This window comes from Podarcis pityusensis (genome assembly GCF_964106645.2).
Source record: "Podarcis pityusensis genome assembly, chromosome: 6".
Lineage (NCBI taxonomy): Eukaryota > Metazoa > Chordata > Lepidosauria > Squamata > Lacertidae > Podarcis > Podarcis pityusensis.
Window position 1 is genome coordinate 37,415,053 of NC_138030.1, and position 27,913 is coordinate 37,442,965.

A 27,913-nucleotide genomic window follows, 5' to 3' on the forward strand; every position below is an offset into this window, starting at 1 on the left:
AGATGTGGGGAACCTGTGGCCCTCCTGATATTGCTGGACTCCCACTCTCATCAGCTCCAGCCAGCCAGCCGCTCAATAGTCAGGAATAATGGGAGTTGTAGTCCAATAACATCTGAAAGGCCATAATAAGGAGCTGGAGCGCAGTGGCTCTCACTCAAGTAATGTCAGGAAGAACAGGTGTTGTGCCTGTGTTGCTACAATAGACTAACAGAGAATACTTATTTAGCTTTAAATAAGTTTACCATTGCTGCTGGTCTCTGTAAGTCCCTCAAGGCCACCATACAATTTACTGTAGATGGAAAACTTGGTCATAGCTTGGGATAACCTGGTGGAAACTTATTTTGAGTGCAATATTTCTGTTTTGGACAGAAATATAACTGCACAGGGCAGCAAATGAACCACAGTGCTGTATTGTCATAGCATTAGCTCAGCAGCAAGCCAAGAGATATGTGTCATTATGTTAATGCACTTGTCTGTCTCAGAACAGTGTCCCCAGCACTCCTATCCATCATGTAAATGCCTTGCAGAAACAGTCTTCTGGATTCTCTTTGTGTACTTGCTGTCACTGCTATGGGAAGTAATGGCCTGAAATCATTCACACCATTAGTTTTAATGGATTAGAACTGTGTCATTTAAGGTAAGGTACAGGTGCGAGTGGGCTTGCAGAGTGCATCTCTACCCACATGCCATTGGCTAGTGTTACTCTGAGGGTTAGAAAGAAAATGAAAAGAAGAAGAAGACATTTTCCTCATCACCTTGGGAATGAAAGTGATGCATTTTCCAACTGTCCCCACTGGAGGTCAGTGGAACATTGTTTACCATTGTTTGCTAGAACAAAGAAACTGCAAAACAGTGACATTTCAAGGGTGAATGTATATCTTTTTCAGTGTCTTTGTTATTGTACATCTACAGATAATTCTGTAAATTGTCCATAATGCCTAGTTTTAATGGTCACCATTCCATGCTTTATGGGACATTAAATCAGTGTTTGTTTTATTGGCATAATTGCTTATTTAGATGCACAGAAACTGCCAGAAAAGGTGCCCCCTTGTGCTCTCTAGGTGCTTGGGATATAACTTAATAGTATGCAAAGCATAGTGGTGTGTTTTAAAATAATTCTCTAAAGTCAGAAAATGCCTGGGCTCCTGCCCCCTATAATCGGTACCGTCCTCCCAACTAAGCCTGGTGCTCTAGAAAGAATGTCTCTCATGGCTGCATCAACTGTGTATCAGCAGTGTACTTGAAAATGGTGCTAATCATTGATGCAATAGCATTGCAATACTTAATGACTGGAGCCAGGCAGTTCAGGGTGCAATCCTGTGAAGAGCATCTGAAACACAAATAAAAATAAATTTGCTGAAGGAGGCAACATCAGGCATTGTAGGTGGCGGTGCCAGACATCATCAAAAAAGCAAAGTAATGAAATAAAACTATAAAACAGGAGGTGTAGGGTACATTCAGAGATGGGGAATATTGCATTTTCCTGGTTATCATGCTAGCACTTCTGTACCTGTTGTGTTATGGAGATGTGGCTTTTGGACTGATATAAAAGCATGTTTTGCTAAATTCCATTCAGACCAGTGGGTGTGGTGTGGCACAACAGTGACTGTCATTGGATGTCGTTATTCCTCCATCGTCTCCACACATGTGTGCTTCTGTTCCTCCATCATTCAGCCAGGAAAATGGCAGGAAAGAACTGTGCGAATTCTCATGATTTTCCAGGTTAATGGGCTTGCAAATGGATTTATTTATGGAGTCAAATAACATGAATATCAGCACCAATGGAGGTCATTTTTACATCACACGAAAGCTCAAATATAATGTGGAAATTAACACTTAGGGAAACATCGTGAAAATGGAATAAACTGCCATTTATTCCTAGTGCTTTGCAATTCCTGGCACCTCCAGATAGAACTGGGAATCTCTTCTATCTGAAATGCAGGAGAGCCCCGCTGATCAAAGTCTGAGCTAGATGGTTGAGTAGTAGGACTTGTAGAAATAAGACAGTTTCCTATGTTCCTGTTAGGAACTATTTGTGTAACTGAGGGGTGACAGATGCCGTTTCTTTTTTCTGGCTAAGTAACCATCAAGATTTCTCCTTGCACAACAGGACTCTTTCCTGCCCTGTACATGCACATACACACGCATGCACACACACATATTGTTCTCTCCTCATCTGCTCTGGGGGCTTGGGGGGGGGTAACCTCAGAACAGATTTAGGGGGATGTTCAGAGGGGTGAATCCTGTGGCACATGTGGAATTCCTTTCAATAGTGGGACTGTTACTTAGGGCTGTGTTGAATACAGTCCTCAGTAAATAATGTCTGATATCAGTGGTGTGGGACCATGCCATGGTAAAGCAGCCTCCATATTCCTGTAGCAAGGCATGAACTGAACCTCAGTAATAAAACACTTCTCCGTACCTTCTAAGTCAAGATGTCAACATGGGGAGTAGGAGAACTGAACTGTCTTGTTTCGGCTCATGATGACTAGCTTATGAAACAGTAAAGGTTTAAGGATGAAGAAGCTTGAATCAAAGCCTTAGAACAGGGACTAGCGATAACATTAAGCAAATATCCCTTTAGAATATGCTAGCTGAAGAAATGTGAATTTAGGATATAGTGTGTTTGTATACTAAATGTATTTAAAACATAGCAAGCATTTTGTTCCTTTTCTGTGTGGTTTGCAAGTAGAAATTAATTAACTCCATTGATGATAATGAGGTTACTTCAGGTTTACATCAACATTATGGCGAACAGAAGGTAGAACTGTTCAGCAAATGGTTTGAAAGTCTTTCTTGTACATGAATAAGCATTGAATGCACATTAGAAAGGAATGAAAGCCATTGTTATTGCTATTATTTAACACAGCTGTCTCTTATTTCCACTACATAATTCTTGTCTAAATGTACACAACGTCTCCTGCTTGCGAGCTGATAGAGCTCAGGTGACTGACTATGACTCACCAAGCAAAACAGGATTGCTGACATGAGATGAAAGAACAGTGGATTGGATCCATACCATTAGTTGCACTTAGTTCCCATTGAAATCAATGGACAAATTCATGGAAGGTAAGACTATCAATGGCTAATAGTCATTATAGCTATACATTACCTTCAGAACCAGAGGCAGTATGCTTTGGAATACCAATGGAAGGGGACACACATGTCCTACTTTTGTGCTTCTCATAAGCATCCATTCCCATAGGTGGTTGGGAACAGAATGCTGGACTACATGGGCTTTTGATCTGCTCCATCAAAGCACTTCTCATGACATTTGTTCCATCATTGCTGATGGGAACTAAGTGTGCCCAACTTAATTTGGATCCAACCCAGTTATTTACAGGAGGCTCTAATATAAGGTCATGTCCTCTGATATAATGGTAAAATATATCTGATCCAATGGGTTAGTGCTCCTAGCCAGCCTTCAGGGAGAAGAAATCCATAGTCCTACGCTAACATATAAGCCAGGGGAGTATTCTAGAGCTGTGCACAAATGATCCCTTGAAAGTCTCCATCCTGTTGTGGACAGAAAAATGGAGCGGAGGGAACTATTTCACCAAATTTATCTAATGGATAGGCCCCACTATTAGCCATGACAGTAGCATAGCTTCTCCCCCCCGCCCCGAGTTTTTGTTGTTGCTGCTACAGCAGCAGACAACTGTGTTGTTTTGCATTCTCCACAATGCCCTGGACCTGCATCATTTTGTAGCCACTGCCACAAAAAATGGTGGAAAATATTCAAAGCTATCACTGCAGATCCATTTTCTAGTGGGTGGTGGTGAGAAAAAGAAAAATCACACCATTTTTTCCAGAAATACATCATCTGGGAAATTTTAGTTCACCTTTCGAGTATCCTTCCCAGACACTATGACTGCTTCTAAAATCATTCTGAGTGCACACTTAATCACTGTGCATAAATAAAAGCATATTAGGGAGCAACACTGACATGTGCCGGCTAAAATAAAACAATGAAGCCTCTTTTTTTTCAATTGTCTAAGCTGTTACAGTTACCTGGCTTCTTAAATCTAGATAGAATGTGTCTAATGTCTCTAAGAAGGTCTTCCCAGAGAGTGGACAGGTTCGCTGTCCTTGAAAAATAACACTTAGTAGTGTCTGGGAAAAGATATACTAAATCAGAGAAGGGAGTTGTTGGAAGATTCTTCTCCTTTAGTAGAATTCATGTCTCACTTTCCATTGTCTGGGGCTGAAAATTCTTCCCCAACTTCAGTCATGCTCAAATTGAGCCATTGTTAAGGTGGTTCTACCTAGGTGACACAATATTAGTGTAAGTACGGCGCTATAGATGTGAAAAAAGATGGCTTGGGACATTGAAGATGTAGGTTTGTAAGCAAGTTGAATATTTGCAGCTTGGCACATATTTTGCAGTTTCCATATTAATACCCACATTCTGAGTGTTTTTTGCTCATTCCCTCCCCTTGCAGGAGTCAACAAAAATTGCAGAAAACTATGAAGTTAGGGAAACATCACCTACATTTCGAATCTAATCTGGGGATGACATAAGTAAACACTCTGTCCTGATCTGATATGCAGACACTTAGAAAATGTATTGCACCCAGCTTCCTTGGAAAAGCTGCTCTTTGGGAATTGGATGGACAATATAAGAAATGTATAATCTTTTCATTTGTATGCCTGATTTTCTTTATTGGCATTACTCGAGGTAAATTTAGAAATAGTGCAGTAGCCAAGTGGGCAATTTGCCAACTCCTTTCACATGGGGAAAATAATACACAGGATCATAAGCAAAACAACTCTTCATTATGATTCATGGATAATTTTGGGACACTTTAGCAACCAATTCATCCTAATTAGCCAATTAAATGCCGGAACCTATGTGCAACCCTGAACCATGGAGTTATCAATGCATTGAAATAATGAAAGACTGTCCTGGAAGAGAGATTGCTTGTTCTTGAGAGTCATCTGTAATATGCTAGGACTCAAGAAACACTCACATAATCACTGTGAATGTGCAGCTTCTTTAACGACCTTGGCACCTGCTTAAATGTCTCCCAGTGAAATAAATGGAACTGATATACACACTTCTCTGAATATTCGTGTTATTTCAGAGTTGTTCAGCAATGGCACCATTTTTATTCCCATACTGCTGCATCTTTCTAGCACTTCTTTTCTGAACTTCATATTCTTAGCCTCATTTGACCTCACTTCTTTTTAGGCTGTGGGGTTGATGCACGCGGCTTTTCTTCACACTTGCCTTTGGGGTCATCACATCAGTTGTAGCACAATGTTGTCATTGACGAAATAATGTCACCAATCGTATTAAAGGGCCAGTGAGGGTAAATGAGTCTAAGGACAGTGTGGTCAAAGATGCAAAAGAAGAGCACATGGAAGAGGCATGATGTAAGCCTGTTTGGCTCACTGTGCCTCTGTTGTACCAGCAGTTCTTCAAATCATGCTGGCAAAACCAACATTGTCCTGCATACAGAAGTTGTTATAAAGTCTCCAGAAGCATCACCAATAGGGGGAAAGTATTATTTGTTTAATAACACAGCTCAGCTTGCCGCTTTGTCAATGGAATCGTGCACATGAAATAGTCCCTCCAAATGCTCAGGAACACAGCAGAGTTCTTCCTTTTTGGCTATAGTTTTAAGAGCATTCAGAGCACATTTCTGCCAGCACACCAGCAGGTTTCAGCAAGAGAACACACAATTGTAGTTAATTGATCATTTCCACAGAGAAGAAATTTAGAAGGACTTTCTAATTCGTGTCTTTCTTTGACCGCTTTTAAACATCTAACAAAAGGCTTCCTTTTCTTTTCGCTTGGGTTCTTCTTATTTCTATTTAAAATGATCTTCCCTGTCTGCAGTTACTTCTATTCGAGAGAGAAAGAAGACGATACAAAGTACGTTCTGATTTGGTATGCTTAATCTTCAACATTGTGAAACCATTCACAGTTTTGCAATTATATGCTAAATGGGCACCAAGGTCATTTTGTACTCATCTGTGACTTTCTAATGAAAGGCACAGATGTCATTAAAAGCACAGTTCATTCTTTTTTAAAAAGCACGTCTTTGAACACACATTTATTCATGGACTTCAGGAAATGTATATATAACACATTTGGTTGCCACTTTGCTTGAGCCAAATTACTTGTGCTCAGTGGTGTTTCTCTCTTTATATATTTGATAGTTACAAAACCAAACCAAGATCCATATAAACCCAATAAAATCCAAGGGGTTAGAAGGTGAGCCACTGCAACAGCTGATGAATGCTGTGAGAGCCAGGAATTGGCTCCATGGATGGTTCAAGAGCATTGTCATACACTAGCAGTTGTCTCCAGTTTTTGCTATAAGTAGCATGCTGTTGAGTGGCACATGTCACCCTGGAGTAAGAGCAGTGAGGAATGATAACCTTTCCAAACCCCATAGCATAGCGCAAAGACACTGGAAAATGTCTCTCTGTGTGTGACTTTCTTACAGGACAGCAGAGTTGATAACAAAGGTTGTCTATCCACAGAATTTCCCATTCAGTTAAATGGGAGTGTAAACCGAGCTGAGTCCACCACTGAAATGAATGGAAAAATCTACTTACATAGGCCTTAAGTGAGCACATCAGGATATTACATTTCAGGAATTCAGAACAATGAACTCACATCCCATTGGTTCCAATTGCATTTAAGTGACTGTGTCTTTATGATAGAGCAAATCTCTCTCTCTCTCTCTCTCTCTCTCTCTCTCTCTCTCTCTCTCTCTTTTAGGTATTTCTATACTGCCTTTTACCAAATAGTCACAAAAGCCATAAATACATAATATAAAATACTAAAGCAGCAAGGTCAAACAAGACTAATATTAGTGAACCCTTAGCAAATGAGATGTGGAAGAAAGGGATGTGGTGGTGTGAAGAGAGAATACTTAGCGATGGCAAAGGGCAAGATTCCTTTGTAGGGGATTTTTGGGGGTTATTTAAAGGTTGGCTTGTGGGGTGCACTTTTTTTGCTAACTCTGTTCTATTGAAAGGAGGCCTGCTGTTATGTCATTTGGCTGACTGGTTCATTCTTCTGGTCACACTTAAGAGTGAGACCAGTGAGAACCCTGAGGTAACCCAACTATCTGTCCACCAGCCAACTCAAAGGGATGGGGGGAAGGGAGCTGCCCTTTGGCCCTCGATGCTGTAGTCCACTGAATGCTGGCCAGTGGGTCTAGGGTAGGGAAGCCAGGTGACCTTGTAGTTCACCTGCTTGTAGGCTTCCCACAGACATCTGGTTGGCCACCGTGAGAGGTAAAGATAAAGGAAAAGGACCCCTGGATGATTAAGTCCTGGAGAAAAAGAATGCTGGTCTAGATGGGACTTGATCCAACAGGCTCTTCTTATGTTCTCACTATTAGGTGAGCAGGCAATGATCCAGTGATCCAGAATCATTGATCCAGTGCATAGAGCTGGGGTGGGTGGATTTTGTCCAAAGGAAAGTGGATCCATCTCCATTGTTCATTAGATTGTATCTTTCTAACCACACTTATGTGGGCAATGTTATTGCTCATTGCAGATCCTTCTAGTCAATAAAGAGTGACCCTTACCCCCCATCTGGTCTCTTGCCTCAATTTGGGTGGGCGTGTTGCTATCTAATCTATCTATCCATCCATCTTATTTTTGCAAAGTTCCCACAGGACCCACTACATGCCTAGTTTCCCAATCCCATAAGTCAGGGGTGTTGATGAGCTCCAGCTCCCATCAGCTCCAGCCAGCATGACCAGCAATCGGGGATTATGGGAGTTGTAGTCCATCAACATCTGGAGGGCCACAAGTTCATCAACCCTGCTTAAATACTGAGATTTTTTTTAAGCCACTTGCAATGTGGGTCAGGGGATGCTGTGTGTGATTCAGAAATGACAGAAAGCTCCACACTGTACATCACACCTCCATGGATAGTCCTCTGGACTGTGTTCCTGGTCTTAATATTAGATTCTTTTAAGGCAACTATCAGCATTCTCTGGGGAGGAAAAGCATTTAAATAATCACTTTCGTTTGTGAAATTCTGGTGATGATTTCCCCACAAATAACTATATTATGAACTCCTTCCAGTCCCTCCCCCCACAATGTGTTTGACCTCCTCCAGCTGCTCTCTTCGCAACCCCCACTCCCACTTTAAAACCTTCCCTTTAATTGCTTGCATTAATGCCCCGAGGTTCTGTGAGAGAAGCTACAGAAACCTTGATTTTATTTTCCCAAGGAAGCAATTACAAATCTGGGTTAATATGAAATCAAGTTGTTTGTAAATGCAACTGTTTAAAGTTTGCCTCCAGGGAAATCATGCAAAAATAGGGCATTTTCTACCATTTGGATCTGTGCCAGTCAGCCAGCTCCACCTATGCTATAAATCAGATCATCAATTACAATCTGAAGAACATGGCATATGCATTTAAAGAAACATGTTTAGCCAGAAAGTTTTTAATAATAGGATGAGTCTTTCTTTCATGGGAAACAATCCTGTAGTTTACCTGAACCTTGATAAAGCAAGATGCAGCAGGTTGTGACTACCTGACATTTCTGAAGCAGCCACACTTTTAAGGCAAAACAAAGCCATACAGAAGAAACTGAATGAATTGATGGTGGGCCCTTAGATTGGTGGGTTTTTAGGTATTTGTGGCCTCTTTCGGAATGCCTTTTATTTTTCATAGGCAGAGGCAATTCAGAGCAAGGGCATTTTCCCCTGCATTGTATTGACCTCACTCCGAATTACCATAATTTCCCCACAGCTCCATGATCACATAGCCAATTCTTTTGGACTACTCAGCATTGTGATGCCACCATACTCATTACATGACCCCTGATTGAGTGAGATCACCTAGTGAAGAAAAGTTGTTAAAGCTGGTAGTGAAGCTGTAGCAGAACTGGAGAACAGTGTTTGTGAACTGCTATGAAAAGAAAGGAGGAAAAGGCACATTTAAGCATGGGGGGAGAGGTGTTAATTCACACACATCTGCAAAAGTCCTGCTTTCACTTATTCGTGAGTGAATATTCAGCTCAGGTCTAACTTAGAATAAAAGGAGATAAGAACATGAGCGCATTTTCTTCTCAATGCTAAACATTTTTTTTTTGCATTGATTTCCCCACACATTCAGGAAAGTTTTATATTATAGGCCTCTTGATGATGGCAGGAACAGGAGAGACCTTGAAACCTTTGAATTAAATATGATCCAAATTTACAGCTGAGTGAAGGATGAAAGATTAATAGGGTTTTCTTTCAGTGTGCTGTAAATCTGAAACTCTGGCGCTGGTTGCAGTGGTAAATTTCAAGCTCCCAACTCCTAGTCATGAGCAAGCAGAGTGCACCAGGTTGCCATTATAAGCCTGTAGCACAGAATTATTCCAGTAGCAGTTTATATGGGGAAGAAACTGAAGGATAAATCATCCTCGGGTATAAGCCTTGCCCTATCCCTTGAGTCCTTGATATTATAATCTTTGACATCTCATCCTCCACCTATCTGGCCCCGCTCAGAGCCCTTGACCTAATCTTTCCTGTAGTCCTTGATTCAACAAAATTCTCTACATTTATTGCAGCTCACCCTGTGCCGTTGCATTTTGCAGCCAATCAAAACATTTGTTTCAATCTGGAAATACTATGAGCCAAACCTTTTCCATTTTCTGTAGCTTGAATGTCAAGCTGAGCCTCAAGCCATTTCTTCTGAGCTCAAATTCTAAGGAATCTCGCTTTTATTTTTTTAACACTGTACTTGCAAAGTTCTTGCTGATTAGTCATTAGTAAATTTGTTATTGTGAACCAAATAGGCAAATTAGTGAGCAGTGGGTTTCCCTAAGAAGCACTCAAGGCATGTGTTATGTTAGGATGGTGGGGATATTCTCATAATGCTAATATTGGAGCATCCGTTTGTTTAATCCCAACATTAACCATGCAAGCTCACATAGCAATGCTTGGTAGCTCTGCCATAAGTGTGGGATACTTTCCACTCTGCAGCCCATACCCCACAGACCTAGTATGAGTGGTTGGCTAGGTCAGGCACTGGACTGGCGAAGGGCCCCAAGGCTCAGAAGGGACCAGCCTACCACCGACTTGAACTCAGCCCCTCAGGCTGGAAGGATGCCATCTTCATTCTCTGTGGCAGCCCCTAACTTGTGGAACTGCATCCCCACAGATGTGCATCTGGTGCCTTCATTATACAGCTGAAGACGCACCTCTTTACCCTGACTTTTTTTGGACCCACCTTATTTTTTAGGGTTGTCAATTGTTGTCAATTGCTTTTAATACTGTTTTAAATGCTGCAACCCACTCTGGGACCTCAGGGTGAAGGAAGAGAAGTCAAATCACCATCATCACCATCATCATGAAGCTCAGGCACCTGGGGAGGCAGTAGAAAGTAGACCATAAGAGAGATGTGGGGAAGGAAGGGAGGAAGGAATTACACAAACGCCCCTTGGCCATGCTGGAAGTAGTTGAAATGAAGGAAAAGCCTTCCACCCCAAGCATGAGAATTGTACCAAATTTCTCTCTCCTCTTATATAAATTTTCAAATGCAATTTCTTGACAGCGCTGCCAGTGTGCATCACTGAGGGGGCAGAATTAGCTCTGTGCATTCCTACAGGCTCCTTCACGTATCCAACAGTGAATAACTGAAGAGGGCTAATATATTTGAATTTGATATAATAATTCTTTAAAGTCTCTTTTAACTTCTCTCATGTACATACTGTTCATTGAGGATTCTCCTTTGTTGTTCCTTCATGTACTCTGGCAACACTTTCGACCAATCAGTGTTCCTTCATCACACAAAATCGCCTTATAATAAATTCCTGGCAATAAGCCTAACTAGAGCCGACATGCTATCAAGGCTCCATATACAGTTTTTACCTGCTGAGTGTATGACTGAGGACTTCGGGTGTTCAGTGAGACTGAACTGATTACTACTAAAAATGTTATTTGCTTGAGCGAGGCCTGGATTTGTCCAGTTTCTGATTGTAGACTTTCAGTTTCAATATGCTTTAGGGAACATTCTCTTGTAACAGGTCACTCCAAATCCTTGTCTGTCACAGATTTGAATTAAACACGCCAAGTTGACTGCTACAAATGTAATGAATCTGCACAACCTAATGCACAACACGAAAATCCTCTGTCATTTTAAAGATTGTAATTCTGTTCTATTAAAATCAATATAAGCGTTGTATGGATTTCTATTGGAGTAGGTTTGCAGCCTTAATTTTTGGTTTTCAGTGATATCTGAAAGGCTGCTTAAAAAAGAATAGAACAGTTTTTGCCTGTAAAAGGGAGGATTAGAGATAATGGGTTTAAGCTGAAACGGTACAAATGCAGGTTGGGTGTTGGGGAAAATGATTATAAGAACAGCTGGACAATACATTAAGATACAGAGGGAGTTTAGGGTATCTTGATCTGTAGAAAAATTTCAAGACCTTATGTAAGTGCCTGTCTTACTCAGGTGGTAGATTTCAGATTTTATTTGTTTTGCTTTAGGGTATGATGCTGGAGGAGTAGATTCTTTTTCTTTGATTCTGTGAATTCCCCACCTTTCTGTATCAGGCACGAGCCTTGGGTATGCTTGGGGGGAAAGAGAGAGTTGTATATAATTGTTTGACGCCAAGCAACTGGGATAATATGGTGGAGTTAATCCAGATTAATCCCTTTCCATACCTCATGCTGGCTAGAGGGGGAAATGCAGACAAGGTAATTATCACAACATTTTTTTGTTAAAGCTTCCAGCCTCTCTCCTGGTGGGAATTAAAGCAGTTGGTTGAATGTGAGAGATGCAGAAGCAAACAGATGCAAGGTGACTGAGCCAAACTCAGGATATTCCAACAAAAGTGAATTTTGAAAACACCTGCTAAGGGGATGAGGAACCTGGACTTTCTCCTGTGAACTTTGACTTTTTCTCAGAACACACTCAAGAGGAAGTGCCAAGAGTGCTCTTCTCCCATTTGCCCTTGACCTGGAAATGATGAGACCATGCAGCAATATTGATTGCCATATTTCATCGGAGAAGACACTGTCCAGATGTGCCTTTTCACCTGTCTGCCCCTTGGTCTCAAAATGTCCTGAGCTTTCTAATTAGAGCAGAAAACAAGACTTGAGAAGGAACAGATGGCAGCAAGGTGTGAGCAAGGATTTGAAAGAGTCGCAGGCAGTTTGCTAACAGCCTCTCTCAGGTCCCAGAGGGAAAGTCCTACTGCTTCCCCTCATCTATTAGGAGACAGAAGGTTGTGACGAGAACTTGGAAGAGGAGAGTATCAAGGGTTTGCCTTATGCAACCTGTGTGATATGAACATCACATTTGGATTTATTTCCAATCACAACTCATTCTACAGCCCATGCCTGAATGTTCACAATCCACTATAGGGGGGAAATCACCATTATGCTAAATACACTTCAGAATACCTACTGGCCATATCCAGGTAAATAAATGTTCACATTCTAGGAACAGGCAACGATGGCTAGGTGTGATATTGTGTTCACACTGTTTCATGCCATGTGAGCAGAAGCATAAACACTGAGTTTTCCTTACAGACTGTTTTAGAAAGTGTGTACAAAGTTAGGGGAGGACTAAAAGCCTGCTCCTGCTCCCCAGTCATTGTACAATTCCCTTACACACACAAAATGCATGTACTATATAGGGCTATAGTGAACAGGAAAATGTCAAAACATTATACAGCCAATGAGATTTGGCTGTATGATTATGTCACTGAGAGCAAGAGAAGATAATTTAAATGTGTAAGCAAACATTTTCATAAGGAATGAAAAAATTTTCCCCAAAATAGTACTCACCGCACCACCCACATTGGCAAAAAAAAAATTAACAAAGGATGCATTCAGACATGGGCAATATCGCATTGGTTTTCCTGATTATAATGCTAGTGCTTCTTTCCCATTTTCTAATGTTCCTTTCACACTGTTGCATTAGAACTGTGGCTTTTTGACTGATATGCCACTATGTTGTGCTATATTTCATTCACACCACTGGGCACGGTCACACAACAATGAGTGTAAAATGTTGCTACTCCCCTCCCCTCCCTTTCCGTACATGTGTACTTCTGTTCCTTCATTAACCCCCCCCCCACAAAAACAGCAGGAATGTGCCAGTATACTACCCCAAATTTTGCCACTTTATTCTCACAATTTTCCAGGTTAAGGTAGCTGCAAATGGATATTTATTGGAATCAAATAACATGAAAATGAGCACTAAATTTGTGCTATATTCTATTAGTTTACCAGAAGTGGCTTTTATGTTGTGTGGAAGCTCAAATATTATGCAGAAATTAAGAGTTAGGGAAATGTTGGGCAAGTCCATGTGAATGAGACAACAGTGTGAAGCGGCAGCTAAAAAAGCCAATGCAATTCTGGGCTGCATCAATAGGAGTATAGCATCTAGATCAAGGGAAGTAATAGTGCCACTGTATTCTGCTCTGGTCAGACCTCACCTGGAGTACTGTGTCCAGTTCTGGGCACCACAGTTCAAGAAGGACACTGACAAACTGGAACGTGTCCAGAGGAGGGCAACCAAAATGGTCAAAGGCCTGGAAACGATGCCTTATGAGGAACGGCTAAGGGAGCTGGGCATGTTTAGCCTGGAGAAGAGGAGGTTAAGGGCTGATATGATAGCCATGTTCAAATATATAAAAGGATGTCACATAGAGGAGGGAGAAAGGTTGTTTTCTGCTGCTCCAGAGAAGCGGACACGGAGCAATGGATCCAAACTACAAGAAAGAAGATTCCACCTAAACATTAGGAAGAACTTCCTGACAGTAAGAGCTGTTCGACAGTGGAATTTGCTGCCAAGGAGTGTGGTGGAGTCTCCTTCTTTGGAGGTCTTTAAGCAGAGGCTTGACAACCATATGTCAGGAGTGCTCTGATGGTGTTTCCTGCTTGGCAGGGGGTTGGACTCGATGGCCCTTGTGGTCTCTTCCAACTCTATGATTCTATGAATGCAGCCAAAGAATGGTGAGTCGTTTTGGCTCAGCCTGATATTTTTATTTCAGGTAAAGATTCTAGACAAAGAGGGCTGCTGTTCAAGTTCCAGTCAGACAACTCTTTCCCACATGACATTATCATTATTATAGGCTGTGTAAGCTTGTTCCTCTCCCACAGTACTTCTTATAAACTGAACATAAATTTTGTGACACTTTTGGGATGGAAGAGGTAGAAGTAGAACACTATGAACTTTAAGTTTCAATCTTAAGTTGTTGGAACGAGGAAGGGAATTTGTACAGAGAGTGGTTAATGACGCTTTCTCCTTCACATTTTATTCTAACAAGCAACTCAGAGTTTTACCAGGTTATTTGCTTTGCCAACAAGAGATATTTCCCAAAGGAGTTTGAGCGTGTGTAGCTACATTTCATTTCTTAGTTAATTCTTACAACACACATGCCAAGAGGCTGGGCATTAGAAAGCACGTGGGGCTGCATTCAAGAAATCAAGCTTTGTGATCCATCCCTGTTATCAGTTCTGTGCAATAGCATTTAATCATCTTAAACTTCACCAACTGGAATAATTAAACTGTTGCTGTTATTTCAATATTCATTGAGCAACCCACGTTTTGCTTTCTTCGTCGATTCATCCACTGGTTCTCGTTAATCTACAGCAGGAAAGAAGTGTTCTCCAGTGGTTTGATTGCTTTGAAAAACACTATAATTTGTAAGCAAATTGGGAAGCTTTGAAATGAAATGAAAGCATCAGTGACTAGACAGGCAAAGCTCACCTTTCTCCTTTCCAGTGAAATGTTTCAGACCAGTGCTCATCATTGCCATGAATTACACCATAACGTCAATGGGCCCGTCCAGCTTTTGATTAAACTGTAGCTATTAAGGTTCCTGGGGGGAAAGAAAACAAAACAGGTAATATCTTGCTTCTAATATCTTTGTTGGGAAATTCACTTCCAGCAGCTCAAGCAGTGTCAATAATGGTGATTTGCCATCATAAAGCAGAAAATAAGATGGGAGATACAGATGAAGTCATTGACTTGACTGTTGTGTCTTGTTATGGGGAGAGATTATTTCACTTTAGAGAAAAACAATATGCTTCATACAACAGGGGTGAGGAAAAAAATCTCCTCTTGTTCACACAGCAATCTCTTGAACACAGCAATAATAAATATGTGATCATGAATCCATTGGATTTCTTTTCTAGAAAGAAAAGAAGAGTCACAATCCAATTGAGTTTGATGCTTAAAAAATATCTATGCATATTTTACTTCCTAATTGCATTTGGAGAATCTGGGAATTAATGTAAACAATGCTCACTTCTGTTAAATTATTTCTCTGTGAGTTAGCTTTACTGTGCTTTCCACTCTGTCTTTCAGTTTTGTATGTCAAATTGCATTGAGAACAGGAGCTTATGCAATTTGCCTATATTTCTTCATGTGTTTTTTTCAAACCACTAAGTCATCTATATGTATTAATTGTTGCACATATTGAAATGTTGTGATTCTTATTTTCTTTTAGTTTGTTATGGAAAACATGAGTGCAGATTCCCATCAACAAGATTATGGGCTATGGTGGGAAGAGGACACACATTCCTAGGCAAATCAACAGGCCCAACCCAAAGAACATTGCAATGTAGATGGGAATGTTCATTCTTTGTTGCTGTTGCTCTGGCTCCAGTAGAATCATAGAATCATAGAGTTGGAAGAGACCACAAGGGCCATCGAGTCCAACCCCCTGCCAAGCAGGAAACACCACCAGAGCACTCCTGACATATGGTTGTCAAGCCTCTGCTTAAAGACCTCCAAAGAAGGAGACTCCACCACACTCCTTGGCAGCAAATTCCACTGTCGAACAGCTCTTACTGTCAGGAAGTTCTTCCTAATGTTTAGGTGGAATCTTCTTTCTTGTAGTTTGGATCCATTGCTCCGTGTCCGCTTCTCTGGAGCAGCAGAAAACAACCTTTCTCCCTCCTCTATGTGACATCCTTTTATATATTTGAACATGGCTATCATATCAGCCCTTAACCTCCTCTTCTCCAGGCTAAACATGCCCAGCTCCCTTAGCCGTTCCTCATGAGGCATCGTTTCCAGGCCTTTGACCATTTTGGTTGCCCTCCTCTGGACACGTTCCAGTTTGTCAGTGTCCTTCTTGAACTGTGGTGCCCAGAACTGGACACCGTACTCCAGGTGAGGTCTGACCAGAGCAGAATACAGTGGCACTATTACTTCCCTTGATCTAGATGCTATACTCCTATTGATGCAGCCCAGAATTGCATTGGCTTTTTTAGCTGTCGCGTCACACTGTTGGCTCATGTCAAGTTTGTGGTCAACCAAGACTCCTAGATCCTTTTCACATGTACTGCTCTCAAGCCAGGTGTCACTCATCTTGTATTTGTGCCTCTCATTTTTTTAGCAGTACACTCCCACTGCTAGTGTTTGAAGCCAAGTACACATGCCATTAGCCACAATTCATATGTATCCTGTATTTTCTTGAGAATTACTCCTGTTTGAGGCATTTCCCCCCAAGCCAGTTTCCATCCATTTTGAAACTGCAAGCTGTGGTTAAGCTGAGATGTGTACAGTTCAGATAATCAGTGCACATGTGCAGATGACAGTTTCATTGAGCAGGATTTCAGGGGTTGCAGGCATGAGGAAACAGATCAGGTAATACACATAAGCTGCCAATGCACTCCTATCTTTCTTTCTCTCTTCCCACCCAAGGGGCTGCCGGGTGAGAGACAAAATGCTGTTGCCAGGGGTGTGAAGTGATCAACCCCATCACTCTTTCCTTTCATCACTCTACCCATTTCATCTCCCCCACATTTCCCCTGTCTTGCACTCCTCTCTGTCCAAGCCCCACCCCCACCCTGCTGCCCATCACTTGATATTAGGGCAAGGGCTACAGGTTCCCTATCCCGACTTAGATACACAGGACCTAAAGTATCATTAACAAATCTCCAGTCTCCCAATCCATTTAAGCATGTCTATCATGTTATATATAGAATCGCCTAGGAAGTATTCAGTTAGGTGAGCTCCTCTTTCTGTTTGATATTTGATGTCATGAGAATCATAGAATCTGTTTTAAAATATGTTATGCAGGTTTTTATTTTTTTAACATTTCATTTGTTGTCTGTACTCCACCTTTTGCTTTAGAAGGAAGAGGAAGAACATGCAACTAGCTGCAATTCCTATTTCAATGCAAATCTGTTGTTGGTAATTGTAGTTTAGCAATTGTCTCAGCCTTCAGCTCAGCAATGATGAAAGATTCATGGGTGTGAATTATTAGCTGTGCCATTTACCTTGGAAATGCTCTCAACACTGTTGTGAGTATTTATTTTTGGAAGTTTTCTTTTGTTCCGTTCTGAATCTCATTATTCTGTAATTGTTGAGAACATTATTGTTAACAGGAGATGGTATAAAATATCTACCTTTCAAGAAGAGGACAGTTTAATAAATCTGGAGGCTGGATTCTATCCTGCTTCCCCCCCTTCCAGACTTGTAGTGTTGTCATTCTGCTGATTGTAATGGGATTGTTCTAACTTATAGGAGAATGCTGATTCCAACAGCCCTTTGCTGTGAGAACCACATTCTCATGCGCTCTGATGGACTTTTGATGTGTAGTCTAGTGTAGGGCTTTATATCCATATCACTAGAGGTATTTTAGCAGGTGAGAAAGCCCCATTGTGCTAGCTGGAGTCCTTGTGTTGGCTTCCACTAGCAGAATGAATTGGTTGAACCCAGCCTTACGGCTGCAAACACCCACCCATTTTCATTGTCTCTATGATTATACTGTCACCAAAATTAAGGGAGGTTTTGCAGCAGAGGGAGGATGGAACTCTTAGTTTATAGCTTTAGGAAGCTACATTTCAGAGCTAGTTTTAAGATTTGGTCCTTGTGAAGCATCTCATGTGGCACGTGGCATACGGACCCTGTAACTGAAGGCTGTGTCTCTCTGCTGCAAGAAAGGCACAGCAAATCATGATGGATACATTTCCACCCATCCGAACAGACAATTTAGCACCACAACTCCTAATGGATCAGGCGTCTGCTAAAAGCGAATAATTGCTCAGATGTGAAGCTTGGCTTTCCTGATGAGAGGGATTTATGACATGTCAGGCTCCAGACATAGACGATAGCATCATATTATGCTAATTCTCATCATGCTCATGTGTGTGATGTGACACACTATAACACAAAATGACTGCCTAACATTTATAAGAAATACGAAGGGATGCCCCCACTACTAATTTGTAGTGGAAATATCAAACACATCACTAAAGGTTAACAACACCATCCTGGTGACTGGAAATGCTGGCCTGCTTGCAGATATAAACAATAAATGCATTTTTGTGCCAACTAAACTATCCATGGTGCAATGAAATATCCTTATTTCCTTGAGTGGTTTCTTCTTCCTGCACTGCCCAGTGGTAAATAAAGCATATTATTCTGTGACCTAAAATCCCTTGGGACTCCCATTATATTTTTCCCCCTCTTCCAAGATTTCCATACTGGTGCTTTCCTGCTTGCACAATCTCACAATGTAGACAGCAGAGTTATCTACTGGTGTAATTATCTACTGAAAACTAGTATAGTATAGCTGTGACTAGGAGACTGATAAGCTATGAATTGGGAAGTCATGGGTTTATATCTCACTTGTGTGTTACTGCCTGCCATTTTTTATACTGACCCAGCATTGTGGGCTCCAATTGTGGTAATTTTGTTTGCAACATGTAATTCATCTGGAATAGTATCCCCCAATTGCTGCCCTCCAGATCTATAATCCAGGAGTAGATAATGTAACACCCATTAGATGTTGTGGGCTGCAACTCCAATCAACCCAATCTAGCATAGTCATCCCTCAGAGATTATGATAGTCGTAGTCTCACAACACCTGGAAGGAACCAAGTTGAGGAAACCCAAACTGCAGTACTGCTGTCTTGTTTGGTATCTAGTATTTTAGTCCTGATCTTTAAGAAAGGCAGTTGGGGTGACCCTCAAAACTATCACCCAGTCAGTCTTCTAATGGTTTCTGCCAGAATACATGCCCCCCCTTTTAAAAAAAGGTTAGAATGGTTAGAAGAGTGGGTTGAAGTAAATAAGTTCCTCTCTCCTACATAGATGGTTTTCCCAAGGGGCATAGTATAATGGAGCAGACTCTCTTTAATTATCATATGCAAGCATATGTTATAATTGCACACCCCAAAAAGCTGTGGATAGTATTCAATGACTATGTGCCACCAATGCAACAATTTCTGCTTATACAACAGGACAACCCCCCTCATCTAGCCCTGTATCTGCCTTTCATTCTCCCCAAGTATTCTGTAGAGGGTCAGGGGAAGCCCTATAACAGATTTAAGGGGTGCAGTGCGGGAGCACATGCTAGAAATCCTTGCATGAATGGAACATTCATACAGCAGTGTTGCATTCAACCCTGTATGTTGCATTTATTCATCTCTTATCTGCCTCTGACCATTGACCAACAGAGTCCATGAGAAAAAACTAAGTGTTGCTTCTTTAGATAAGTGGCTGCTGTTTCTTATATAACAGATTTGCTGTTATACTCAAGTTAAAACTCAAACTTAATTCAGGGGCTCTCATTCTGATCTGGTATTTACATCAGGGTTGCAGTCTTGCCCCTCTGTAATTTAATCTTTAGAGAAATGATGTAGTTCAGGAGCTCCCTTCGCCTTCCCCTCCCACTCAACTGGTAATCACAAAATTCCAGTGCTTCTTTATGCAGATTATATGGCTCTTATTTCATTATCGCAAGTAGGTATGAAAAGATTACTTTCTAATTTCAGAACTTATTGCAAGCAGGAAGGTTTATCTATTAATTATATTAAGGCTAAATTGGGGGGTGTTTGCCAAAAGGCATAAACAGCATAAATGGGTCCTGAATCATCATTCAATCAAAGAGTGTAGTTAGCTTTAGCTATTTAGGGCTTAATTTTGTGGAAATGCTCTGTGGCACATTCATTTTGAGGCAATTAAAATTGCATCTGACCATTCATTGGGGGCTATAATGAAACTTTATTAAACTGAGGGTCACTGTTAGAACCGTTGTTCAAAATTTGCTTAGCGAAAACTGCATCTGGCTTGTTATAGAGTGCAGCAATCTGAGGTGGCTCTAATACAGGTGAACCTGATATAATTCAAAGTAAGCTTTTTGTACTATTTGCAGTTCCACATACAATGCATTTGGTACACTACTTAGAATCTTATTTTACTTAACACATTTCCATACTACTACACATTTCTGAGTGGTGTGTGAAAAAAATCCACGGAAAATAAGACAAGAAAACAATAAAATATTATAATAAATCCCAAACACATTTAAATGTTACAAAGTTACAATGTTACAAAGCTAGACCGGATTCTGCAGCAGATGTATGCCAAGCTTCTGGCTTCCCCCACATGTGACCAGGTTGCACTGGGTACACAATGCATGGCACAAAAGCCGCCAGAAATGTATTGTGAGAGAGGTGGTTGGTTTGCGTCACTTGAAAAGAAATGACATGTACAATAGGTTGGCCCATGTGTAAATATCTTAAGAGCATCAGAAGAAAGGACATATCATGTATTTGAATGTGAGGAATAGTACAATTCCATTCTATATCAGCTGGGGGTCCCCTGAGGCTCCCTTCATATATAAACCACAACCTCCCTTGAGGTAGCCTATACATAGCCTATTTCCCTTTATCAATAGGGCACAGATGCCTTTGGGAGACATTGTTTGCTTCTCAGACAAAGAAACCATCCACGCTCAAGAAAGAGGCACTGGGCAGGTTTTCAGGTGTGAAAACAAGCCACAGATGAGAACAAGATATTATTCTTCACGGGAGACGCTTATGAGAAGTACATCAAAGCCCCCTAATGACAAGCTGGGAGCGATACTACAGCAAGGAATAATCATAACAAGCAGATGAAGGGGAGTTAACCATTACTAGAGTAGCTCTCACAGCTTGCTAGCCTTGCGAGAGGTGCCTGATCTCCATCAACGATGTAGGACCACAGACTGTTAGTGCGTATGAAATAAGATGAATTATTAACTGAAAGGCTGGGGGAATCATCTCCAAACTTGGAGCTTAACATTCTATGCATTTGTTAATAACATCCTCTCCCCCTGCCTGCCCCCCCCCCCCCGCCCCGGCCACACAGAATGTACAAATTAGAGAAAGCAAACGGGGGTTTATACTAGAACAACCATCACATGTCTCCTGTCTACCAGCATCGGCATATATTATCTCCATTAGATGAGCGTGTATTTAATTGAGCTGAAGGACAAACACGCAAATGTTGAGGGTTTGATTATTTTTCTCAGCTGGGGGAGCAGTGCCAGGCCATCCTCTCTCTGACACTGTGCATCAATTAGGTCTTGAGAGGCGACAATAACCTAAACCAAACCTGGAGATGCTCCACTGGGTCCCTGGGAGAGTTCAGGAGCTCCGTTTGGGTTGAAAGCATGATGTTTTCCCACAAGGGAACCACCAGTCACAATAATTACATTGCTGTCTACTCGTAATATGATTTATTTAGATGTTGCCTTATGAATTAATTCCCTCTAATTGCCGCTCCTCTCGCTGTAAATCAAGGTTTCCTGCTTTCTGTGGAGCAGAGAACATGATCCTACACTGCCATAATTAGTCCAATTAGAAAGGAAGGCAGATGTGGGGAGCCAATTACTTGCCGGAATATGTCTGCTCCAATGTATTCTGAGTGCCATTCGATTGAAATTTAATAGCAACTTAATAAAACATTGTTTTATTCATAAACCAAACTCCCTTTGGGCTATTAGTTTTCCTGAGGAGACAGTTCCAATGAGTTTTATGGCTGGTGAGTTAAGGGGCTTCTTAAAGAGGTAAATCGGGAGCAGATCCATTGAAATGTATGGATGTAGGCTGGGTGAGGGAAATGAGAATTGACTCCCTTTTCTGCAGTAACATTTCTTACTCTTCCCATGGAGAGAATGAAATTAATGACTTTGCCTCCTGAATCAGTGCAAACGTCAGAAGCTGTTCAAACTGTTTGTCACAGCCAGGTCTTTACTCCATGTGGTGGAACTCTTGTTACTGAAAGCCTGGCCTTAGGCAACACCCTCAATCAAATAGACCAAATCAGAGTAAACATCCACACACATCTGACCCGTTTGGTAAGCATTCCCTGAAGCTTCATGTCACCGCGCTTGATGTTGCTGTGCCCCCAAAGAGCAAACTCATCAAAAGTGAGATGTACATTATACAGGAGAAAACAACTCAAAATCTGTCTGAGCCCAAGAACTGGGAGAAACGATACATGATAAATAAAACAGAAGAGAAATAGGGGGCAAGCACAGTTATTGTGCAGCTTAAAAGAGGGCTGAAAAAAAACCCCTGACCTGTACACTGGGTGATATTGGCCGGTTTGCTGCTTTGCACTGATTGAGTTCAAACTGCTGAGACACGCAGTCGTCCCTGTAAAATTTGAGCAAGTAAAGAGGCGACTCATTCCAAATGGGCATTAAGCAGAAAATGGGTTGTTTCACAGGGTGCAAGGCACAAAACATTTACAATCCTATTTGGCAAGTGACCTAACGGAGCTTGTTGTGACTAGGGTTGCCATACAGAAGTAAGAAGCTTGGTTTTTTTTAATGTTAAATATATGGTAGTCAGATTGCTCCATTAGCTAGAAATCGCTGTTTGCAACCTCCCCACACCAAGTAGGAAGAGCAGCAAGCTTGTGATGGATGTAACTTGATATTACATCTCAGCATAGCATCAGCAAGGCTCTTAATTTGTTGTCCCTCCTGTTCTGGAAAGCAAGACAGGGGGCAAATTTGGCTGTCGTGCTGGTTTCAGTCTGCAGTGCCTTTCATGAACCATCACTCCCAAGTCACAGTGAGCAGAATTTACCATTTTTAAAGCAAAACGCTTCAGTTATTTGCTGTGTATCTGGCACTGCAGCTATCAGGGCTACTGGATGTCTTGACCCATGATTATATGATAGCATGAGGAATGGCTGAAATGTTTGCAAGCTATGTAGAATGGCATTGGGGTTGTATTTAGACTGCACATTTTTCAGCAGCTAATTCTCTTTAGGTTTAAAAGCATTATAGCCTTTAGTCCCAGCCAGAGAATTACGTGGTTCAGGTCCCTGTGGCCTACCTAACCTTGAGTTCTGGACCTGAGGGGCATGGAGATCTTAAGAACGTAGGATTGTATTCACTTATGTCCCACCAACGATGGAAGGTCCTTTGATCCAGTGGGGGCTTCTGAATCATTGGAATGAGAAAGGGAGTTAATTTTCACATATGCCTCCATCGCAGCCTTCATTCCCCTTCCCCAATATGCTCTAGAGGATTGGGGAAATTGCATGAGAGAGGGTGGTGGTGGAGTATCTATGTGAAGGGTAACTGGTGAAAATAGCCTCCTTTCCTTTCCCATAGATGGGAATCTACACTGGACCAATAAGCTTTGGGGGCGGGCGGGGTGTAGCTACAACCATGGATACAACCCACTGATACTTTCCTAGAGAAACTATTTAGCAACTTAAAGATTCAATGACCACAAAGACAGTATAAACAGCAGTTACTAAACTATGTTGCCTTTAGTTATGTGCAACGGAAGATTATATAACTATACAGTGGTACCTCGGGTTACATATGCTTCAGGTTACAGACTCCACTAACCCAGAAATAGAACTTTGCTTCAGGATGAGAACAGAAATCGTGCAGTGGCGGCGCAGCGGCAGCGGCAGCAGAAGGCCCCATTAGCTAAAGTGGTGCTTCAGGTTAAGAACAGTTTCAGGTTAAGTACGGACCTCCAGAACGAATTAAGTACTTAACCTGAGGTACCACTGTAATATTTTATATAAATATTATATTCCTAATTATTATATTATTAAAATAGAACTATTTATATAAATATATAAATAATAAATATGAAAACAACTCTTGTGTTTACCTCTTCCGACGATCCAGAGGTGTGTGTGTGTGCATTGCCTTAACAATATCAGAAACAGCACTGACATAACTTTGTTTATCTTTATGCATGGTTTCTGGAATCTCTCTAGGCTATATGAGTTTTGTATATGTACGTTTGAATTTAATAGGATGTACTGAACTTACAAATTAATTAACTCTCACATTCAAACAAAATTAAATGTCTAAACCTCTAATTTTGGTAAATTGATGTTTCAGTGAGCTAAAGGTAGCTTACATAGGATCAATAAAAACAAGACAATCCCTTTCATCAAGGTTACAGTCTTAAGGATGTGAAACAAAAGGGAAAGGGGGATCAGAATAGAAAAGGAAAACAAGCAAAGTTAGGCACTAGTTCCTTAATTTACATAAGCCTTTTTCAGGTATTCTACGCTACAGAATTCCAACAGCAAGAGGAGGGCAGAGAGGGGATGTGTTATTAAGCCCAACACCTCCAGTACATTACCCTTGTTATTCTCATGGCACATTGTGGCACCACTGCAGGCATGACAATTTGATGTGTGAGAAGGGGTGGGGCCAAGGACTTCACCCCTGCTCTCCCTCTCGGTAGGTATAATCATGTATTGATAGTGATGCCTGAGGAGAGCTTGACTAGTTGGAATACAAAAGTTCAGGGATAGAAGGAGCCAAATGGAGCTGATGGAGTGGTCCTGCTACCCATTGATCCATCTCCTGCAGCCTGAAAAAGCAGCTGCTGCCAGTGGTTAGAGAGCGAAACCTGATGGAGCCACATGTAAGCATAGCCAATGGAGCAGTCCTGCTTCCCACTCCTCCTGTGCTTCTGCCTGAAGGAATGAATGCTGTCAGGTAACTAAGGAGAGAGGGAGAAATCCAGAAGAACTAGCTTCAGCAAAGCTCATGGAGTGGTTCAAATATTTGAATTTGACTATGTTTTGAATACTTCTTTCAGCTGTTATAAAATGTTTATAACTCAGGAATTTATAGAATATTTATAATTCAGTCAGAATAAACTACCCAGAGCTAGGCGGAGCAATGATCTGACTCACTATAAAGCAGATTTTTTAATGTTCATTTATGTGTGTATTTTACAGATGCACAGATTCCCTGCCTCCCAGTCTTCCAGGGCTTCAAGGTTGGTTGTCAAAACAAATTCAAAGGGAAACAAGGAGTGAGGTGGGAGAGAGTGCTGGGCAGAACAGGCTGATGCCGCAAGGGACAAACGGAATTGGTACATAATTGATATGGCATTGATTTACCAAAGCTGAACACATTTCAAACAGTAGGACTTCCATATCTGTGTAACATTATGACATGAGTTATAGACAATCCAAGCAGTTTTCTGGTTGAATTAGCCAGCTAGGGGATTAAGAAAGATAAAAGAGAAGAACTGAGATCACAGCCCATGCCCAGACTAACATAAATTTAGAGCTAGCTTCAGATCTAGTGAAACAATGCTCTGTTTCTTGTCCATCCCATGAGGGCAGTGTCGGTAGTAAAATCTGTGATGAAGTGATGAGGACAGCAGACCACAGCTCAGAAACTCAGGGACCATAGCCAGCATGTAATAAATATCCTGAGGGTAAGATGATCAGACAGATACATGCCTGAGAAAGATCAGGTGTTCACCAAAAAGAAATCACAGTATGATAATATGCAATTTTGTCTTATGTGCTGTGGACAAGGCCATCGTCTGATGACTTTTATGAACTTGGACCGATTTACAGCAGTAGGATATATGGCTCATTGACTCAAAGTGAGGTACCATTGATTTCTCCATACTGGGATTAAAGCCCATTGATTTTGTTAGAGAAATTGTTGAAAAATCTGGCGGCATTGTTTTTCAAGGCTCAGAAGCCAGAAGGAAAATATTTATGACATTTTAAAATGTCATTAGTGTGAAAATTGGATTCATTTTTGGGGGGGGGGGGTGGATCTGACTATATGGTTGAACATTTGGGGTTGGTCATACCAGATCAACTACAAATGTCACAGAGTTGCTTTTACTCACATGTATCTTGACGCCTATCCTGGGCCAAATTTAGTTTTAATTTCAAGTCATTTCCTGGAGTTAGCAGTGATCATCACGAATTCATACTTTGTGTGTAAATTATTCTGGATTTTGGAGAAACTTTCACCAGCTTTAAACAAACATGTCTGAATATTCTGAATTTGTTAAAAACATTCACCAACATTTTCTTAGGAGGGGGGAAAAACAGGATAAATGTAGCTTGTAAATTTCTGCAATACTGTATGTGCATTCTTACTTGGAATAGACATGGTACAGGATTGCATTGTAACCTCCTGAACTTTCCCTAGGCCTGAACACTTCTGAATCAATCCCAGAAGCATTGTTGGCCAAGCAAAGACAAACCTTTGTTCTACTGTTTGGCATTTAGTTTGTTTATAACATGATCCCTTGTTTGAAGATGGAGATTATCAACAATTAAATTTGGTTCGCAAGTTCAGAACACAACTATATTTTATCTCAGATTTAAATGGAAGCTCAGTCTCCTACACCTGTTTTCAAAGGAGAAATACAATACCTGCTGTGAATGACATTATTATTTACGATAATCAATTACATGTATATCCTGTATTTCCTCCAAGGAACTTAAGATGGCATACACAAGCCTTGCCCCCCATTTATCTTCACAACCACACAGTGAGGTAGGTTAGACTGAGGAAGTATGCTAGACCAAGGACTGCATGATATACAGTGTGGGCCATGTGCATCCTAGGGCTGCAAGATCCCCACTCTGGTCTAGATGTGCAAAAACTGCTATTCAGAAAAATAATAGACATGGTGTCTTTCTCCCAAGCATTTTGAATGGGCACAATAGAGGCACTGCCTCACCAACCTCAATCTGCCTTCAGCCAGCAGTTGCCTGTCTTTCTTCCTAGTTACAACCAGGCCTGGGATGGCACTACCTGTCAGCTTCTTCCTCCTTAGATTCGGTGTTGTCCTTGCAGAACTCAGCAGGGAGGAGAACTAGAATGTATAGAACTAGAATTAATTGGCTCTGTGTTCCATTGGCTGTCTTTGCAATAGTCATTGGCTCTGGCTCCACCTACTGTTGACCTCCTGCCTTATGCCCTACTAGTGTCAATGGACACCAGCCACCACAGCTTCGTTTGAATCCTTCCACCAACCACACACTTAACTGAATAACTGTGACCCAGTATCAACCTCATGTTTGGTGAATTCTAACTTCTGTTTTGGGCCATAGTGAAGTGCTGTTGATCTAACACTCAGCATCCGGTGGCAATGCTCATTACGCCTTGTGATTGCAAAGTAATCACTCTTCTTCAAAGATTGCCACAGTGGAGTGAAATATGCAACATAAGTTTAGGACACCATTCAGCCACCTCTTAACCACAAAATTCAACCACCTCTTACCTTGATTGGGAAATATGTGTTTTTCTTCCTTTGTAAACATTCCTATTAGACAGTCACTGGCTTGCCCATGCTCAAGAAATGGTCAGTTTCCTCCCTTTGTAACTCCCCCTCCCCAGCCTGGAGAAGGGATTTATTTGACATCACATTGTTTGTTTACTTTGCAAAGTGATCGATAAAACATTAAGTGGAGAGAAGCAAAGACTCAGCACTTTCACTAGTAATTAATTGAACAATGAAGCATTCTCAACATAGGTTTCTGCAGTGAGAAAGGCATATCCATGGGAAGAAACAAACTGAGTTTTACACCTGCCTTTAATTTGACTAAAACAGAACTGAAATGGCTGGTGTTTGCGACATTTCCATTACCTACAGAGCTTTGGTTTTTGTTTTGTTTTTTACATTGGATACTGGCCCATCTATTTTCTCCTATCTAGTGCACAGGAGACAACCATGATCCTAATTGGGCCATTAGGAGAGGTGTTGAAATGTTGCTAATTGTCAAAGGCAATTAAGTGTAGCAACATGTCACAGGTAAATTAACGAGACTCCAGGTGTTATGAGCAAGTTGCATTCATTTTGGTAGAAAACAAACATTGTCTCATCTGCATATTGCCCATCATTTTCTTTCTGTCCATTTCACAGAAAATTGCACAGCAGGCCTGGAAA

At 41.2% G+C, this 27,913-nt stretch overlaps 1 long non-coding RNA gene across 2 annotated transcripts; it reads right to left on the bottom strand.

Annotated features, from left to right (window-relative positions):
* Positions 1-1,048: 1,048 nt before the first annotated feature.
* On the bottom strand, positions 1,049-26,823 carry LOC308479351. Of its 2 annotated transcripts, none has more exons than XR_013987632.1 (4): positions 26,709-26,823; positions 14,691-14,802; positions 10,197-10,331; positions 1,049-1,330 (listed from the first exon to the last, which is right to left on the bottom strand). It is a non-coding gene; the product is annotated as an uncharacterized lncRNA (long non-coding RNA). The 2 variants fall into 2 exon arrangements; XR_013987633.1 differs by lacking the exon at positions 1,049-1,330 and adding an exon at positions 5,506-5,848.
* Positions 26,824-27,913: the final 1,090 nt, after the last annotated feature.